The sequence below is a fragment of the Aptenodytes forsteri genome, unplaced genomic scaffold (genome assembly GCF_000699145.1).
Source record: "Aptenodytes forsteri isolate BGI_AS27 unplaced genomic scaffold, ASM69914v1 Scaffold35, whole genome shotgun sequence".
NCBI lineage: Eukaryota > Metazoa > Chordata > Aves > Sphenisciformes > Spheniscidae > Aptenodytes > Aptenodytes forsteri.
Window position 1 is genome coordinate 484,742 of NW_008795334.1, and position 20,348 is coordinate 505,089.

The window sequence follows — 20,348 nt, forward strand, 5'->3', positions numbered from 1 at the left end:
GCAGAGGTTGCAACGGTGGAGCCCCGAGCAAGGAAGGGTTTTAATATTTTATCGCTGCGTTTCCTTCCCGAGTGAGCGCACTGCGCCTGGGCACGGTCTCCCTGAGAGAAGGGGCAGCGAGGGCACAGCCAACTTCCCGAGGAGCAAGAAAGAGTCTGGCTCCAAGGGAAAAAAATGGAAAACCGAAAATAAACCACCCCGTAGCTAGTACACAGCTCCTAAGCGACTGCTAGTTGGCTGTGGGTAGCCTTAAAGGTTTCAGGTCACTGGCAAATAGGAAAATCGAGCGATGACGAACGAGTTTCAGTCTGGCAAAGTATGTTGTGCTATGTAGGGCACTGGCTGGGCAGTGGTTTTGGGTAATGAAACCGCAGCTGGATGGACAACACCAGCCCCTGGCAGAGATTTGTCTTTGGAAGGCAGAGGCAGCCTTAAACCTTACTGATGGGTTTGAGAGTTGAGTAAGGCTGTGGAAGCGAGGTGTTCTCCATTCACTTCTTTCTTCTCCTGCCTCTGCATGGTCTCACGCTCCCTGAGCGCAGGAGGGATGCTTTGGTAGGGCATCTGTCTGCCTCTGTGGTGAGGTGGGAGATGCAGCCTCTAACTTCACCAGTAGGGCAGCTAAACAGAAGCAACCTGTTTTGTGTGCAAAACTGGACCTAGGCACGGTATTTGGTAGAGGAGGGAAGCGTGAATGGTTTTCTACTTGGAGGAGAAATTAATTAAATAGTTTACATTGCTGTATATTATATAGGTGGAGACCACCCTTTGCTGAGCAGACTTAAGTACTTCAAATCAATCTTCAAAACTATATTAAAACAGTTCTTGAAGATTCCTTGCATAACCTATCGCTAGTCATCTTTCATTAGGATGTATAAAAACTGAGCTGTAGAGGAGCTTTGCATTCTTCTGGGTGGACTTTTAGCAAGTATTTTACATGACTTTTAAATCTCCTTTCAAAGAAAAATGGATGTACTGATTTTCAAAATAGTAGAAATTCCTTATTGTTATTATCAAGACTATTAAATAGCCTGTTCTGCTCAGAAACAGATTTTTAGGTGCCTAATTATTTGTGTGCGTTTGTGATACTCATAATGTTTTGGGGTTTTTGTGTGTGTGTGTGTGTTATGATGAGGTTGCTGTATAGAACAGTGCTCTAATTCAGATCAGTGTTCCAAACTAATCCCTGGTGTAATACCACTGATCTATGTGGAATAATGCCAGGGATGAATTGGATGTTGTACATCATGATTTTTTGTTTTGATTTTTAGTCTTCCGGCTTACAATGTTGTGAAAAGTAAAACAGTTAGTTAATTACTTAAACTGATACAGTTAATTGAAAATGTATGTTTTTGCTTGATGGTTTTGGGTGTGGTGGTTTTTTTTTTACTTCTGAGTATAAAAAATGAGAGAAAAGTACGTTGAAAAGATGGGGAGCATATTTTCACTTGGGTTGCTTGTTATGCACTTAGCAACCTTTTTGTTTAACAATTTTATACATTTTTGTATGAAATATAGCAACATGGAGACAAACTTAAAAAAATCACCAAAACGGGAAGAGAAACAAGCAAAATACAATGCCTGAAGTAATGCTTTAGTTTCTTTGGGTTTTTTTGTTTTTTGTGGTTTTTTTTTTTAAACTGACTAAATGTCCAATTGATGGAGACCATTGATAAAACAATACATTATTATTATTATTATTATTATTATTATTATTATTAAATGTGGTTGGATTGGGTGCTTGCTGTTGCTTTGCCGGACTGCTGCACAAGAAGCCATTGAAGGGAGAGGAAACCTTGGAAGCCTTAGTGCTCTGCACCAGGGGTGAGAAGAGTGGACAGGGTTACTGGCTGTAGGCTCTCCAACAGGATTTGCCAGGACTGTATTCCTTCCTCGCTCATAAACAGAGCTTAATACACAAAGAGAAGAGCAGTCATTCTTCAATTTATTCCTTGCCACGTGTCGCCATGAACCCTAGAAAGGAGGTAGTTTTTGTTGGGAGGTTGCTGATTTCAAGAGCTGTCTTGGACAATGTCCAACCCTGGGCTGTGCCTTACAGACAAAAATATAAAGGCAAAAAACTTTGGAGAGCCTATTCTGGTTTTGGCCAGTGTCTGAGACTTAATTTGGTGTTAGCGGAGAAGAAACCTAGTTTTCTGTTCCACTGGAAAAAGCCCTAGCTGCATCTGCACTTGTTAGGCACAGCATCAGCATCTGCAACCAGCAACTGTATTAGTTGTTGGTCTGTAATTCTATAGCAGCCACACAAACTTCTCTTTCACCATTTCTCCTGAGGACTTGTGGACATACCTGTTTTCTAATAATGGTAGATAGCAAAGCGATTGGAAAAATATGTAAGGATATATACATTCCGCCCATTTCCTTAGGTCATATGTAGCTGAATGAGTTTCTCACCGAGAGCTACTAAGGAATGTTTGAAGGCCAAAAGTGGCCTTTAACCTGTGGTTTGTGGAACAGATTTCAGGTCTGTTTCTAGTATCTCTCAAACTTCGGTAGGTATTTTGAGCTGAAATGACCACCTATCACTTTTTTAAAAAATTGAAATTATTTTTTCTTAAACATTACTGCAGATGAAATTCACCTTGGATACTACACATATATTTACTTAATTTATGGATTTCTTAATATCTAGAGATGGATTAGTTGTTGCAGACTAGTTCTTATTGAAGAACCAGAGGTCGTTTGAAACTGCTTACCAGGAAATAATGCTTCAGCCTTTGGCAACATGTCCTGACAAGTACAGAGACAGACTTTCCTTCTTGGTATGCATAATTCCTATAAAAACCATGAGGTTCTTTGCCCCCAGTGGTGTGCAAGCTCTCATGTATGCAATGACAGCTTCATTTGTCTACATGGCCCATTACAACAAGGCCAGAATTTAACTTGCACCTTGCATTGGTGGCTTAGTTCTGAAAAGTGCTCACAGATCCGTTCCACATGCCTGTTACAAATCCTATCTCTTAATGGTCAATAAAAGGAGTAACTTTTAAAGTGGTATTGAAAAGGCTCTACCACAGTGTACCACAAACTTTTCCCTTTTTTCCTCCTGATAGCTTGGCTCCATGCCTGAAGGCTAACAGGGATCTTTAAGCTATTGAAGCTCTCACCTTAGCACATGTGAGGGTGACTTGGGTCAGTTAATGTGACAGGAAATGCATATGCAGTTTGGGAAAGAGGCTCAAACTCTTTTGCTGCTTAGTTTCAAGCTGCCATAGAGGACCGCTGATTAATTACCTGTTGGTGCGCGATAGCTGATGGCCTTCACAAAAGCTGCTTCTAGGTGGAGACAGGATACTAGAAGTAAGGAGACCTTTGCTTCACATGGCTGTAGGTAACACAACAGACCTGTTAGCTGGTCCCTATATGAGGAAAGGGTGCGATTTACATTTTTAAGCTTTTGTCTTTTTTTTTTGTGGTTCACTGTATCTCTCGGTACTGTTGTGTAATACAGGATTGCCTGTGCATGCTATTACTATTTTTTTCTTCTGTAGAATCTAATTGGTCTTAATGGATTTTACATTTAACATCTGCTATGCAATCTGACTTATGGGTGTTGAGAGCATCATGCTCAGCTAGAAGCTTTCTGTGCTGAACTGACATGTTTATTGTAAGAAGAATGCAGTAATACTTCGTGGAAAAAAAAAAACTTTGACACATATTCTGTTTTGACACTCCTGTTTCACATGTGACATTTTCTGTTTCCTTGTCTCCTGTTTTTGTTTGTAACAGGTGACATTTGCATGAATTTATGGTGCTTATTTTCCACTTGAAGTCATAGCACTGAGATTACATTGGTTGCTGTGGAAATTGCCATAAACAAGTGATAATAATTTCATAATCAGTGGAGAATAAGCAGTTGGAAGCAATGAACTTTTAGGAAACAATATGGTATTTTGAAAAAAAAAAACCCACAAACAACAATAAAACCAAACTCAACACCCCAACAGCAACAAAAACCACCAACCAACATTGTTTGTCTTTGCAATAAAAAAGAGAAAACAGAAGGTGGCACTTGAAACATGGGGAACAAACAAATACATAAAATACTTTGAGATGTTAATTGCTCTGTGAATGCTAAATCCTGTTCGACATCCCACTGGGATAGCGAGGAGATGGTGGGTCGGCAGATAACCCTAAACTGCTCTTCTGAGGGCAGAGTGGTATAAGAGCCATCCTGCAGGTGGTTTCTATGACCATGCCAAGCTGCTCTCCATCCATCACTGCTTATTTGGTGGAGTTTTTGCTACATGGAATGTGTCTGTGCTATTTTATATGGAACAAATGTATCTGAAACTTGCTAGGCTGAGAAGAGAAAGGAGACCAAGACAAAAGTAAAACAAGGGTATTGCTTCTTTCTGGAACGTTAAGGTGAAGTTGGACAGTTTACTTTGAGCCTGAACCAGAGCCTTAAAGATTAGAGTACAAGTTTTTGGTAGTACAGGAAGACAAGAAGAATTAAATCAGTATCACAAGCACAATGTAGAAAAGCTTCAGATTTCTGACAGTATCAAGATCTAGGAACGTTGTTTCTGGTAGGACTATTGAGCAAAGCCCTTTAAAGAGAGATTCTGTAGGTAGTCCTGTGACTTTGGACTGACATAAAACTTCAGGATATTCTGCCTCATGATTCCCGCTCAACGCTAATACAGTTTAAAAATACATAAATAATAGACTACTCTTTATCTTGTCATTCTTCCAAAATGTATGTCCCTGAATGTAAAGCGATGAATCAAAGCATACAGTCATAAATTACTAATATGAGAATCTTTCTTATGCCACCACTTGACATAACGTGTGATAATCTAGACTACTGAAACTGGTATTCTGATTTTAGTCATCATTTTAACCCAGAGACTCTATTTGAGAATGATTTTAAAATGTGAGATTAAAAAGAAGTTTGAACAAATTCGGCTTTTTAATAAATAATGAAAACAACCTGCATTCCTCTACAACTGGTGTAAAGACACTGCTGCAGTAAAAAAACTATGCCAGGAACCTTTTGATTTTTCTTTCGCTTCATTAGAAATACGTAATACAATGACTTGTGATCAGATTTTAATTATTATATTCAGTTTCTGCTCTTATTACAATAAAATTATATTTTTAAGTACTGTAGAGCCACTTTAATAGTTGGGGCTGAGGATTGGAACTGTTGTGCAGTATTTTGAAAGTAAAATTAGAGATTAACTGAGAAAATCAACTATCCTGGATATTATATACTGGGATCAATACTAGATAAGCAATAAGCACATTGATATAAGCAGCTGTTATTTCTTATGTCGGGAAATGGAAACACACTGGTTTTGATATTATCCCAGACTGGTACTACTTGTGGATTACTTGGGAACAAAGTAACAGTGTTGGAGAAGCTGACTTTGCTGGATCTGTAATATTTTTCAGGAAAACTGCTTCTTGGTGTCAGATCACTTCATACATTTTTTCAAGGATTTATGACGGTAGTTGCAGGGAAATGTTTACTACTCTACAGTAGGATCAGCAAATAATATTTTATTTTTTCTTTATTGTCAACATGAACTTCCAGTTATCTGCTGTTCAAGCACAGAATTTATGTGTACAAAAGTGTTCCGTATAATACTGTTCCAGGCACATGATTTAAAATTAAAACATTACTGCTAATGAAATACATTTTGCAATATATTTGCTTTCTCAGTATGGTATGGCTGGTATTTCACTGCTGGTTTTCTCCTTTGCAGCAAAGACCAAATTTGTTATACTGTGATGAGAATTTGAGTGGCAAACAAAAATTCACTAAGCATTGCACCAAGAGGGATTTCATCGATTCTCACATTATCCTCTTTCTGCCACAGTTCCACCTTTAAACGTAGATCTCCAGAAATGAAAAACTGCTCAGGCAGCTTTCATAGATGTCAAAAGTAATATGCTATGGGAATGAGAAGTGGCAGAAAGAAAGGCTCTCTTCTTGGTCCGGCTGAACATCAGCATGGCCTGAACAAAGCAACCAGAAGTAATCGGTCATGTTTTGGTGCGTTATCAGTTTAAGGGCGAGATCTTTGGTGAGCCAGATACCTAGATGGGCAAAGAGGGAAAGCGTGTAAGGTGGTGTGCACCCATCTTACGCCTCTGGGGTCCTGGGCTGCGCGAGACCCGTGTGGTGCCCAATGTAGCTCACAGCCAGCTTAGCATTGCCCTATGTTGTCTCAGCAGCTAGGCAGATCCTGGGTGTCACTGCAGGAGAAGTGAATAGCATGGCCATGCTTTGGACTTCCCCTCTGATTTTCTATTTCCAGTTTTGGATTCCTTTACTGCCAGAGTCACGTTAAGAAGTCTGTTACAGAGTTGTGTTGACCAAGGTCATGTCTGCAGGGCTTTTCCATGCCACAGACTGATTATTTAGTTGGTGGTTATTTGACTTGGTATAATTGTTGAAAAAAGCTGGAGTCACTATACCAGCTAACATCCTAACCTGGCAAGCAGATGATATTTTTATATCCAAGGATGATTTTATTTCATTTCTGCTCACAAGATCTTCATTTTTTTTCAAGCAGGTGGAGTACTAATGGCACTCGCAAATCATGGCTGTTTTATAAACTGAGCCACTGGAAGTCCAGTGGAAAATCCTTAAAAAAAATTACCAGGCAAATTTCATTTTGCTTTAGCAAATCAAATGCTTCTTGATGGATTTCCTGGAGAGGTTGTTCACTCCAGCTTGATGAAACTGCATGTTCTTTTTGAGAAGAGGTAAAAATTACTTAAAATTCATATATTGACTAAATGTCAAAAAAGTGCTATGTCTAAAACTCTGGTGAGAATGATAATTTCATTTAAGTACTTTTCTTTAAATATTTTGTGTGATTTTTATGTTTTATTTTTAAACCAGTAATCGCCATTGCACATTTAGCTTTTGCCTCATATAAATTCAGGATTATTCAGTGAATTTATTCTTTTTTTCTTTGACCTAAATGGGATTAATCATATAAATAGGGACTAACAGTGTGTGAAACTCACACTTGAGTCCCATTCACAGCTGCAGGACAGACCTTCACTGGGACTGAAGCAGCAGATAGTCTTGGGCTAGTCTTTCACATGAAAGTGGAATTCAAACTACATGAGTGATTATTTGGTGTCATAACTGTTTCTAGTACACATAATCCTGGCAGGAGGTAAGCAGTGATGTTTTGTAATTTTCATGGCACTTGAAGAAACTAATGGCATTCCATTTTGGTTGCATTTTATCAGGTTGTGGCAACAAACTTGTCATGTTTGTTGCATTTTGACAGTTTAGCTTCAGAAGACATATTTAATTAACGAGTGCATCTGGCTGCAAGGTATCACTCCGTTTATATCATCGCATCTCTAAATATTTTCAGGACTTCACCACACATGTAAAAATCACAATGGTATTAATGACAGTTTCATGTTTCTAGCAACAAGATGAATACAATGCTTTAAAAATGTTTATGCAAATATTATTTCTTCTTTATGGAATGACTTCTAACTTGATGCTGTCTGTCCCAAAGTTGCTCAAAACAGGATTTGAAGATAGGAAGCAGTGTATTTACCCATTCTTCGCCCTGTGGGGCCTGCCTGACCATAAGCAGCATCAGGACTGCTCTCAGTTACAGCTAGTGCAATGATTCCTTCATCAACATTTTGCAGCTGAGAGTAGGTGGGTCAAAATTTAGTTGTTCCCTTTCTCATTGCTCCCCAGATGCCTGAACCCTATGGCAGGGGCTCTGAGCAAAGGAGGTGTGGAGACAGGGGCTGCCGCCTCTGGGGGACTGCCACCGCCTCTGGGCTGCGTGCACATCAGGTTTGCTTTGTACTGCTCGAGTCATGTGCCCTGTGCCTGACCTGTTTTCTGTTCCAATGACATGCACTTAGTGAATAAAGAAAACTAGAGTGGCTTATAGAATAAAAAATATTAGTACTTCCTTTTGAAGGGAATACTACAACACTTTTTAAAAAAATACTATGAATAAGTCAATCAAGAGACAACAACTCAATCACAAGTGCGAATACACATGGCAACGACAACTAATGCATTGAAGTAGATATGCTGCACATCTCTTTGGGGGAAGAAGGACTGGGCTGAGAAACTGAAGAGAGAAATCAACACCATCATTAACTTTTATTAATGAAATTAAATATTCCAGGTCTTCATTTAGCATACATTCAGTTGTATTATACTTCATACATACAGAGATGTTCTCTTTGCATTAGCAGAAAGATATGATTCAGAAATGAAATCGGTCAGTATATTTTATTTTTTACATAAGCAAACAACAATAACCTTCAGATGCATTTTTATCTTTTCTCTTTCATCCTTACTGGGTTTTCCCTTTAGTAGTATTAACAAATATTCCCAAAGAGAGATGGGTTGGTGCTCAGTGACTCTTGTCACATTTTGTTGTAAACAGTCTCCTGCAACTTAAGTTAATAGTGAACTTGTTTTACATTTTATTGAACATAGATGTTTAGAGGTTCTTGTAAGGATTACAACGATGTCAGTGTATTCCACAGAAGTTATTAAAAGTGTACTATCATTCCAAAGGCTTTTTATCAGTGAATATTTTATATATGTCTCAGGTATCTGTGAGGCTCTTTATATTTGTTTAATAATAGGAGGAAAAAAGGCCCAGAATTGCGCATATATATATGTTTATATAAATAAATTGTGTGCAAAACAGTTACTTTCATAATCTCTTACTAACAGTTTAATTAAACCAGATTTTTTTTTTCTGTTACTCAAATCCCCATTAAAACCACCATACCTGCAAAACTTTGAGAGTAATGACAAATGTCTATTTTGTGTATACAGAAGTATTCTCTAACATTTCTGGTTCTTAATCCAAGGTTCTCTCATTCTCATTGAAACTCATGAATACAAAATAATATGAAAATCAACTACAAAAGGGTTAGAAGGCAGATAAAATAAGTCAGTAAAATGGAGCGCCAACAATTTAATCAGTGTAATGTGTAGATAATACGGTGGAGAAAGACTAAAACTAAACAATACTTTTTGCTAGTTTTTCTTAATGAACATACTTTCTTTCCCTTTCTTCTCGCGGTCACCCATTTATAGCCAGTCACTTCTCACTATTGTTCTCTTCAGACAGCTGTTACTATTTCTGTTGTTAATGTCTACTGTGGCTTTTGAGCTGATCTGAAACAAAGCGGAGGCATGGCTACTCTTGCTTTTCCACCTATTTTTGTCTCTTTCCAGTGTTTGGGAATATAAATATCACTCATTCCATCCTAAAAATACCAGTATACAGCCTTATAAAAGTGTGATCAATATTGTTGAAGCTATGTGGACTTCGGGGGAAAAAAAAAGAATAAAATAATTCAGCTATTTATGATGCAAGATAGAATGGGACAGTTGTTCAAGTAAGGTTGTGTCTGTCCTCTCTTACTTCCAAAATTTTGGCGTCAAATCCCACACCTGCCTTTCCGAGTGACTTACCCATTTGAAATACTCCTTCTTCGGAGCAGGAACTGTCAGCATCTGTATGGGTAGATAAGCCTTATCATATTAAAAGGAGTAAACCAAAATTACATAAGGAATATAACTAAGACCACTGTAATTCGCAATCCTGCTTGAATTTTTACTTTCCCAGCACCCATAGACTTTAACTTTCTCTGTTAGCAATCCCTCAGAAAGCTGTGCATATTTACCTGTTTTAGTGTTGTCATAGCTTGCAAACGTAAATTTCTGATCTTCACGTTGTCGGTTTGTCTCTGGGGATGTAATAAATGAATATAATGTTTCTAAATGTTATAAGCAGAGATAGACAAAGTCTATGTGTGTGTGCTCCCCAAAAACCATCTGGAGTAATGGCTTCAAAATAATCCTGTAATTCTTTAGGATAGAAGGGACAAACTTTTCAGAAATGTTTCAGTTATTCAATATGTGATATTTTGAGGACTACTGAAACTTTTGAAGTTTTACCTCATAACCTGCTAAGTTTATATCTTCCTATGGCTTTTAGCTGCCTAGTAGTCCAGCCTCCAGTCATAACAACGCTCATTTTTATTCCTGTCCCTTCAGTATTTACTTTTTCCACCTGCAGCTGAAGTAGTTTGGTGTCTAAATTGGTGGAATTATGCCCCTAAATAATTGCATCTGTGATCACATTTAATTACAGGAAGAAGAGTGCGCTCGAAGTAGAGGAGATTAGGTTAAACACTGTCTGTCTAATCAGATCCCCGGTGACTGACTTCTGGCAGTGCTTTCTTCCTAAATCCCATTGCTGTGGATGCGACGAATAAAAGCTGCGTGGCCTGTGCGAGTCCATGTCTTCAGAAGGTGGTTTTGCTTTTCTGGTTTGAGGGGTACCAACACGGACTTGGGAGCAAGGCTGAACATCGTTCATCCCTGCCAAAAACATGCGTGGGCCCCACAGTGCCTGTGGGTGGGCCTGGCTTGGCGGGGCCTGTGGCCAGGCAGGGTTGCGGGGAGCTGGAGCCCGGCCCTGCTGCAGCCTTGGGGACTGTCGGCCGCAGGGGGCTGAAATGGCGCCCTGGGCAGAGTATGGGGAGCCTCAGAGGGTGGGTCAGGGCCAGTACAGCCTGGTGGTGCCCCCTCGGGGCCTGGCACTGCGGTGGCCACGTCTGCTTTCTGCGAATACCAGCAAATAAGCCAAGATCTGCGTCCTCCAAGGACCTCTGGCCGGGCGCCATAGTCACGGGTCTGTGTCAGGGCCTCAAAATACCAGGGCAATGATTTGGGGTGGGGTCTTTCACAATTTCCTGAACTTTTTATAACAAAATACACGAGAAATAACTCCTTGAGTTATTTTTATACAGGAAAAGCAAGGTGTTCTTGGTCAAAGACAACAGTAAGGCAACAGTCGCATCTAACTAATACGTATTCAGTGGCATGGCGCAGTATTTGCATTTCTGTGACCATGCTGCTGAAGTGGCGTAAATTCAATAGTAATCTTCAATTTAATAAAGTTAATCTAAATATTCTTTACATTTGGCTGCAAAATATGGAGGGAGAAGAGCGCCTGTTCTAAGCAATTGGTAACCTGGAAAAAAATACATGGGGAAAAAAAATTTGACTTGCTTTTTATACTACCTAAAAATGTTTTATTTATGATTATTATTAATGATGTGACGGTATGCAAGCCTTTCTATATTGTCACACTTACAATGCATAAAAGGTACGAAGGAGCTTGGGGGGTTGCTTAGCTGCGCTTTCTGAAAATGGTAAAAATATTCTGAAGTTTGAGAAGATGCACTGTTTTCTTTTTAATATTTTTAATGCATGTTTTTGGAATTGGGGTTATCCTCTATCGTCAACAGTGAGGCTATTAGCAAAAATAGTTGTCCTTTTTAATGAACCATATAACGAATCACATCTGAGAATGAGTCTAAAATTGACCTCCAAATCAATGCTTGCCATCTTGAATGTACTTCCAGAAAATCCAGCCAAGTTCAGTAAGAATTTCCATTTGCTCTTTGAGTACCAGGCAAGCAGTAGGGATAGACGAATTTAAGTTTAGGCTGCTGGTTTGGAAAATTTAATTCTTCTTATCGTCTCCGTGGCTGGCAATAAACTGCACTTGTGTGCTTCTTCCTTATCCTGTGGTTATATTAGAGGTTTAGCAATACAGAAATTGACATTTTACCAAAGTTCATCTTGATTAGCTCTCAGTCATTAATTTGCTTAATTAAATCAGTTTATAACAGTGAAAGCAATAGTGGTAAAAGCTATTTACTGTATTATCAAGCAGTCATATAGCAAGAGTATTGCAAGTTACTGGATAATTACTGCTGGTTCAGAGTGGGTTGCCATAATTTCTATTCAAGAAGGTATGTGGTGTTAGACTGTGGATCAGTAAATTAAGACTATTAAACGTTACCTGTGGTAGCCGTATAACACTCGCAGCTTTCAAGCTTCTTAATAGATTTACAAGTTCCTTGATAAAAGGAAAAACATTTCCTGCGTTAAGGCAGTCAGGCATTGGAACAGGCTGTGCAGCGATGCTGTGCACGTTGTGCATCCTTGGAGGTTTTCAAGACTCGTCTGGATCAAGCCCCGATAACCTGGTCTGACCTCATAGCTGACCATGCTTTTGAGCAGGAGGTTGGACTAGAGACCTCCTAAATTATCCTGTGATTCTCTTCTCTGATGTGATTTAACTTGGCATTGGCTATTTGAACTCACTTCTCAGGAAAGGAAGAGTAAACTGCTGCAGGGAAATGAAGTAGATGCTAGAGAGCTGTAAATTCTGATTGTTCTGAAAATCACAAGCTTCAAAGCCTTAACTTTATGTTATTTTTTACTTACTTTTGTGTGTCCTACTTGTAGTAAGAATTGAAAAAAATGCTTCAGGAGGAAGTTTCTTACAGGACTTTCTGGCCCAAATTCAAAACCATAGAATGTTAAATAAGCCACAGATAAGAAAGTATCTGAAAAAAATGTTTAAAATTAATTTTGGATAGCACTGTGGTTGTTGATCACATGTTGCGTGAAGAAAGAAATCTCAAAAAATTTGAAAATCACTGTTATTTAAACCTCTGACCATTTTTATTGTCATTCTTTAGGTAGATTCTGTAGGTGCTATCTGTCACAAAGGTGTCAGACCACCTTGGATTTCTTTGGGTTTTTCCCCATTTTGATATTTTCCATCAGTGGTGAGTTTCTTTGATGTGACATATTTTTTTGCTTGAGCTTTTCAGGCTCTGAATTGTTCCCCTAGCATAGCTTGAATCAATATACGTAGCAACTGCAAAAATGCTGAACAGGATTTTTTTTTTGTAGCCTAGAAAATTAAAAAAAAAACAAACCAACCATAAAGCAAACATGAACAATGCTGAATTACTTTTCACTAATTCATTGCTGAATGAATGCATAATATAAGAGCAAGGTAGTTAATTATTAGGATACTTAAACAATTTGGGTTTTTTTCTTCTTGAAATTTTAATGTAAGAATGGAATATGAGGCACTAGTAACTAGGATTATACAAAAAATGTTGGATGTTCCTCTTGCTTTTCCCACGTTACTGAAAACATTGTTGAAGCAATGCATCTGGAGACTTTTTGCTGTTAAAAATTCTCTTATGACAACAAACTAAACCAGAAGTATTGCTTGCATTGATTGACACCTAATAGATAAATATATAATCATAGAGAAGAAGCATAATAACAGATCTTGAGACAGGTCTTATGTCAGTTGTAGGTTGTCAAAACACTTTCGATGTCAATGAAATTATGTCAGTTGTGCCTGGTAATATGTTTTCTTCTCTAAAGTTATTCTCCTGGGCAAGGCATGTGTTGTTAAGGTACATTTCCACCAGCATTCATGGTGATGGAGGGATTGGGCAGACTGGTACTGATATCCTTGTTACGAGCTCACCTACATCGACTTAGAGAAGGTTTTGATGTCTTGATGGTGTTAACTAGTCTGTCCCTTTATGTCCACATTAAATATGATACAAAACTTACGTGACGCTGTATTCAAAACCCTGTGGCTTGGCTGTATTTTGCTTCTGGGAGAGTGGTGGAGATGGGTTCCCTAGAGAAGGGAACCTGAGGAACAGCAGCCACAGGGTTTCAGCACATCCCTTCTCCTCCTTCTAAGCTGGTGTGGTGACCTAGCAGCAGTGGATCACGGAGCTTAACCCCTCAGTGATTTGCATGGGCTGCCTCATCATTTCAGGACTTCTTTCAGGCTCTTCTCCAGACTTTAAGTGGTCTCATAACTCTGCTTATGTCTATGTCATGAGCTACAAGCTTTTCTTCACAACCTTGAGGGCCAGATAATTGCTTTATATTTTTGAAGTTAAAGCCTGAAATTCGTGTATGATCATGTGAATCAGGAGCCTAGTATCTACTATGCTATGTTTTCACTATCTTTTCAGTGCCCTCTTTCCACCCTTATTTGTAGACTACCATTGGAACTACGTTAGTAATTTAGCAACAGAGTATTCCCAAATATTTCTTAAATCTAATATATCATAATCTTAAATCTATGCATTATATATAATGTATATATATTTATCTATCTATATTTAGCAATCTAAATATTTAAAGAAAAGGCATTAGCTAGATTGTGATTATCCTGGCTCAATATTGTAACTGAGTCATATTATGGTGGCGTGGGAGGCACATAAAGAAAGTTCTTTACGAAAAGTATTTTTCCTTATAATGTTATTGACAGGCTTTGAATACTTGGCAAGATACTTTATTTCTTTTTTATAATATCCATGAAATAGATGATTGTACCAATATAAATCAGAATGGTATTGGCATATCATATATAACTGTCATTATTTTGTACATTTTAAAGTTAAATACCTCAGTGATCCGTGGCAATTATTAGAATGTTTGGAATGTTGAAATTGCTTGTTTTACAGTATAACTTGCAATACAAAAGAATTCCTAAATTATTTTACACAAACTAAGAACTGTTTGTTTCATCTTGGTTCAAAGCTTCTTGAAGTCTTTGCATTCAGTTCAGTGATTTCATATGTATATGTAAAGATCCAGGGTATATACAGTTATCAAATATAAATATTGATTTAGTAATCATTTTATGTAGTGCTAAATCCTACATCAAATACATAAGAATTATGTTATCAAGTATAGAAGATTATACTAAAGTAACTCTGCTTTTTGTATATTCTTCTTTCTGAGTTATACTTTTTAAATAGGATTTTCCCTCCACATATTTCTCTTTTAAGATTGTGTTGTTCCAATCCTTATTGGATAGGAAAGTAGTCTCACTGCCACATAAAGCACTTTTCTCTTTACTGTCTTGTTCTCTAGGTTAGCAGTGTTTCTCCAGTATTATGGGAGACAAAAATTACTATATTTTTATTGGGATGCAGAATCTTGCTATATGGACTTTCAGAGTCATTGATACAGCTTATATTCTAAAATGGGTTTTGCTGTGATGAGGATGATACAGAATATCTGCACCAGCCAAATAGTATATAACACTGTCTTGCTACAGTTCTGGAAAGAAGTAGACTACAGTGTTACCTGAGTACTTAAAAGCCTTGATTAGCACAGTGGTAATATAGAGATTACAACAAGTTGTAGCAATAATAAATAATATAAAGGTGTTTATAATCATTGGTCTTTATGACAGCTCTGCAAGTTTTGTAAAATTATCATATCTGTGCTCCGTTGGCTCATGTCATGTGTGCTTAACTTCATCTGTACAAAGGTGGTCCAAGTGAAACAGATTAAATCCTTTGCATGTTCATTGAACAATTGTAGGTAATTGCACAGGACACAAAACAATGGAAACTTGGGGCTGTATGGGCAGGAGTGTTCTTGGAAGACGAGAGGAAATCTTCAGCTACTACAAATGCAGAGGCAAAACTCAAAAGTTCCTGATGTTCTGGTCCTGCAGACTGTCTGTTATGTTGCAATGCTTTCCATATAATGTGAATTAGAGAATAAAGTCATGAAGTTTGTAAATTTGCAATAAAATATGTGGTAATTAAGAAAAAGCTCTTTTCTACCACGAGATTCCTCCCATTAAATACTGTAGAATTTTATTTTTAGTTTCACAGAGTTACTCCAAATGAGGCTACTGGATCTAAGGGCTCTGCTGAGCCTGTCTGACATGACACAGTGCAATCTAATGGAAACCATTGCAGTCTATCAAGTTAGGGAGTTTCCTATAAAAGGGAGGGCTTATGTGTGTTCTCATAAAGTAGAATGACTAATGTTATGAATATGATGTGTAGGTGTTCAAAACGTTTGATGGAAGCCGATAGAATTTCACCTGCCACGTTGCAAAGACTCTTGTATCTTTTTTTTCATCTTTCTTTGTTATATTGATTTTCCACACTAGATGGCAGTGCCTTAGCAGTAGTGCATGATAGGGGGACTGATTTGATTTGTCCGGGGGGGAAGAAATCCTTCTGGTTTATGTTTCCTTTTATATACGTAGCTCAAAGAATTGTAGATAGCAGACTGGATTATGATTAGCCACAGATGGATGGGCAAAGGAAGATGCAAATTATTTCCCCTCTTCCTTTGTACAGATGAAAATCTATTCAAGCTGATCGAACCAGGATTGCATTGGCTGTAGGATGAGATGAACTGGGGCTGTGTCTCTGTGCTGTCCCCAAGGAACTGTGTTCATAGAAACTTCTCATGAAACACTGTATTGAGTTAGAGCTGAGAGCGCATCCAGACTCTGAGCAGATTGCCTCACAGTTTTGAGCCATATGTTGTCTATACTGAGAAGTCAGTGAGAGAAAAACACAGCTTCCTTCTCTTTCCAAGATAACCAGGTGCTGGAGAGGTGGGGATGGAGAGCTGAGAGATGATGGGGTGCACCTAGATATTGCTGTGTTAGAGCTAGAAGACAGCCAGGGCATATACGCGCACCTTTGAGCTGGGATGCACTCCTGGATTGCATGTTAGGTGAAAGACTGGAAGTTTACTAACTTGAAGTATTTTGGTTAACCGAAAAGTCTGTGAAACTCTGGTGAGGACTGAGGGGAGATCATGATTAGACAAGTGGGCTCTGGAAGTAAATGTGTCAGTAACAGGCAAAAGCTAAAAGCTGGAAGCTTGGAATTGAAAATCAACTTGAAATTGTGATACAATGTTTGAAATTTATGGATGAGGTCCTTAAAAACACAAGGTTATTAAAACAAACAAACAAAACCCCCTTTGTTACTAGTTTTTTGATTCTCTAATGTTCATTCTTTCAATCTTGTGTTCATAACCTTGAAAGAAAACCTCCACCTAATCCTGTGAAAGGAGGAGATAGGAGTTTGAAAACCAGCAAATATCAATAGACTCTGCAGTTAAAATAAAAAAAAAAAGTCACATAATATTATCAGGAGAAATTAAATACCTTAAAAGACAAGTAGCAGTAGAAAAAAGATAAAGAAAAAAGAGGCCTGACATAGGAATGACTGATTATATGAGAAACAACTGAAAGAAAGAAGGTATAAAAGCCTGGAAAAAAAAGAAGTTTCAAGAAGTCAAGAGCTGTCAAAGAAATAACTTTCTCTCTCTAAAATTCCTGAAAAGTCTCTTCATGGTGGGGTTTGCTCAAAAATAAGATCATTGTTTCAAGTTTCAGTCCAATTTATACTAAACGGGAGGTAAATTTGATGTAATACCTTAATCTTGCTCACTGGAGTTAAACATTTTAAAATCAGGAAAGCTCTTGCCCAAGGCTGGGAAGAATACTGCCATAAATACATTTTCTTAACGAAAATTTAACTAAACTTGGTGTCCCCTGTGACCTCACTATATGCAGCTTCTGCCTTATTTATTCAGTTTTACTTTATTTTTTGCTACATCCCTACTGAATGAGTTGGGTAAAAACAAATTGAAATACAGGAAAACAAATTTTCTCTCACTCATTTTTACTGGATCTACCGTAGGAGCTGAAATTTCATTAATACTGCTGGAAGGAATAGAGGCCAAAGGAATGTTTACCACAACATTCACAGAAAGTGACTCTTTTTGCAAAATACGCCGCAGTTATTTGCTGTCATTTTTTTGCATGTCAGAGAAAGTGATAGTCCTGCCTATGATTTATTATATCATTCTGCCAGAGCAGAAGATGCAGATGGCTTGCTATAAAAATGCAATGCAAATTATATTTGATAGTGCCACTTAGATGATTCCTTATTAGTTAGGGGAACCACCAAATGGTGCTAAGTTGGAATTTGTCAGGAATTTGGTGCTAGAGGGTCAGCCTCGTGCTTGGGGCAGTTATGTGGGAGGTAGAAGTTGCCAGTCCTTTAAATCAGAAAGAACAAATGGTTGAATATAGACCTCCCACCTCCCAGATGAATTTTCTAACCACCAGGTTAGGTTGTCAAGGGAAATACCTATTCACTTTGCAACAATGATTTTTTCCTTTCTGAATTTGAATATAAATATCTTGCCTTGAAGGTTTTCATAAAACAGAAACTTGTTTTCTAATTAGGCTTCTTCACATCAGTAGGAAGCATGACGCACAGTTGTTTGAGGAAAAAGGTTTGAGGAAAAAGGTATGAGGTGTCTTGAGAAAAAATGAGTATTTACATGAATAATATTATGCAGAAATTTGAACTCGGGGAGGTTTGGTGTTGGGTTCGTTGGGTTGTTTTTATGTTCAGTCTTGGTTTGGTTATCTTTCATCTTGTGGTCAGATGATAAACTGTGATTTTTTCCTTTGTACAGCTCTTTGGGAAGTCTGAGAAAAGGAAGTCATATGGAGAGTAAGTGAATTCCTTTCAGAGTTTCAGTCTTCCTCAGCAGGCAGTTTCACAGACTGTACACAGTACACTGTACACTGTACACTAGTACACAGTATTCGGAGATACAGGGACCCATTGGGTACCCCAGTGCTAGGCTTTCTTTATCATTAACATAATAGCATTTTCAGAGACTCCTCTAACCAATCTGTGTAGTATGCAGATGAAATTCCAGTTAAAAAGAAGAAAGGTAATTTGTAAACTTTTAATGTAAGTACCGAAGGAACATGATGTCTATATTTTAAAAATAATTGGAGAGTCTCATTAAAATCTGATTATCTCATCAGTAGTTCTGTAGCCGTTTTCACTTTTTTTAACAGCTATGCCCAGCACTTTGGGAAGCAACAGGAACCCTCTTCTTTTTGTTCATGCAAGCCAAGAGCAACTTGCTCTAATAGGAGATTTTTATCTTGCTCACATGGCAGTTCTGATTAGATCTGAAGAACAAACGAATGACAGGATGCTTCAAACCACCCAAATGACTTGTCTTTACTCATATCCATGATATAATTGTAAGCAGTAGGTTTGTCTTCAAGAATCGGGCTTTGTAAGCATAAGGACTGCCCTTGTTTGTTAAATGTTAACACCCATAATTCAAACTTTATTTCCTCAAAAAGGCAATGTGCTCTTCCAGACTATTTTCTTGGGTTTACTGTGGCTATGTGTTCAAAAAACAAAAGCAAACAACATGTCAAGTCTGTCCAGTTTTGGTAATCTGGCATTCATGAAGGAAACATTCAAGATGTTCTCTTTAGACAGTGTTGCTTATGGGTTTGTACTACTGCTTCTCCTCCCCAATATTTTACTTGCCTCCTCCTGATTCTGAAATGTCATCTCCACAACAGGAGCAACAGAGTTGCTACTCTTGCTAAATTAATGTTAGCATTCCTTGTTGCAACTTTTCTGCCGTCCAATCACTTATTAGTCAAGTTTTGCGGATTGCACTTGAATTACTCCAAGCATCATCTGGAAGATACCGTTCTGACTCGATGGACTTGGGAAAAGCGTTATTTCCCTATCATAAATTCAATTTTGAATGGCTTTTCTTGTCATACTCTTGCAAAATATTCATTAAGCACTCTTCCTTACTTGGACCTATACAGCTTTTTTCTCCTGTTGCCATCATCTTTCTCTTTAGAGGCTTGTAAATGAACTCATTATCCTTTCCACTGTGATACCATTTTTCTTTTACCTTTCTTTTCTCAGTTTTGATTTTTGTGTGCATTTTGAATTTTTTTTTTTTGCTGTTACTATTAAAGTCCACCAGTGTTTTGTCCGTTCTTTTTTTTTTTCTGTTTCTTTAATTACCTTTAAGTTTTTTTTTAAATTTAAAAATCTTTGTTTCCTTATACAGTTGCTTCTAAGCAGAATACATTGTTCTACCAGCAATTGAAGACTATGTACTCGTGGGGTTTTTAACATGTAGTCCACTCAATTGCGTTTTATTTCATTTCTAGCAAAGTTAAAACCTTTAAAAGACAGAAGCTTTGGTTGTTTCTTAATTGTCTTTGTTTTCTCATCTCCATCCTGGCAGACATACGGAAAACAGCTTGTTTCCATTGTTTCCCTTGTTTCTGTTCCTTAACTATTACTTCCTATGGTCACCTGCGGTTCCGAATCAATGCAAGTTCTTTGTGTGGCATAATAGAGATAAGAGCTTGGTATTTTCTTTATAAAAATGTTTCCTTTTTTTCCTTCCAATTCATGTGTTTTAAAATAGGGGCTGAAATACATGATTTCACTGTTTAAGCTTTCTTATTTTAGTGCATTCATGAGTAAAATTCTGCAACATCCTCAAAATCCTTCACTTCCATTTACTACTTCTGGTTGCTGCCGTAGATTCAAATCCTCAGTCCAGCTGAAACCAAGTTGGCTGCTAGAGAGAAGATTCAGATGCAAGTGGAGAAGTGAGAAACTTCTGCTATAGTCTGCAGAGCTTCTGTGAATATGGTCAGCCAGGGGATCTACAACAGTAGCCAAATTAGCATTTTTCACGCTATCATTTTAACTGCCCTGGATTAATCACAGAGCCAGTATGCTTAGTCGGCGACATATGCAGATCCCTCGCTGTGTACATGAGGACGATTTCTCATGGGATGCAGACTCTTTTCTAA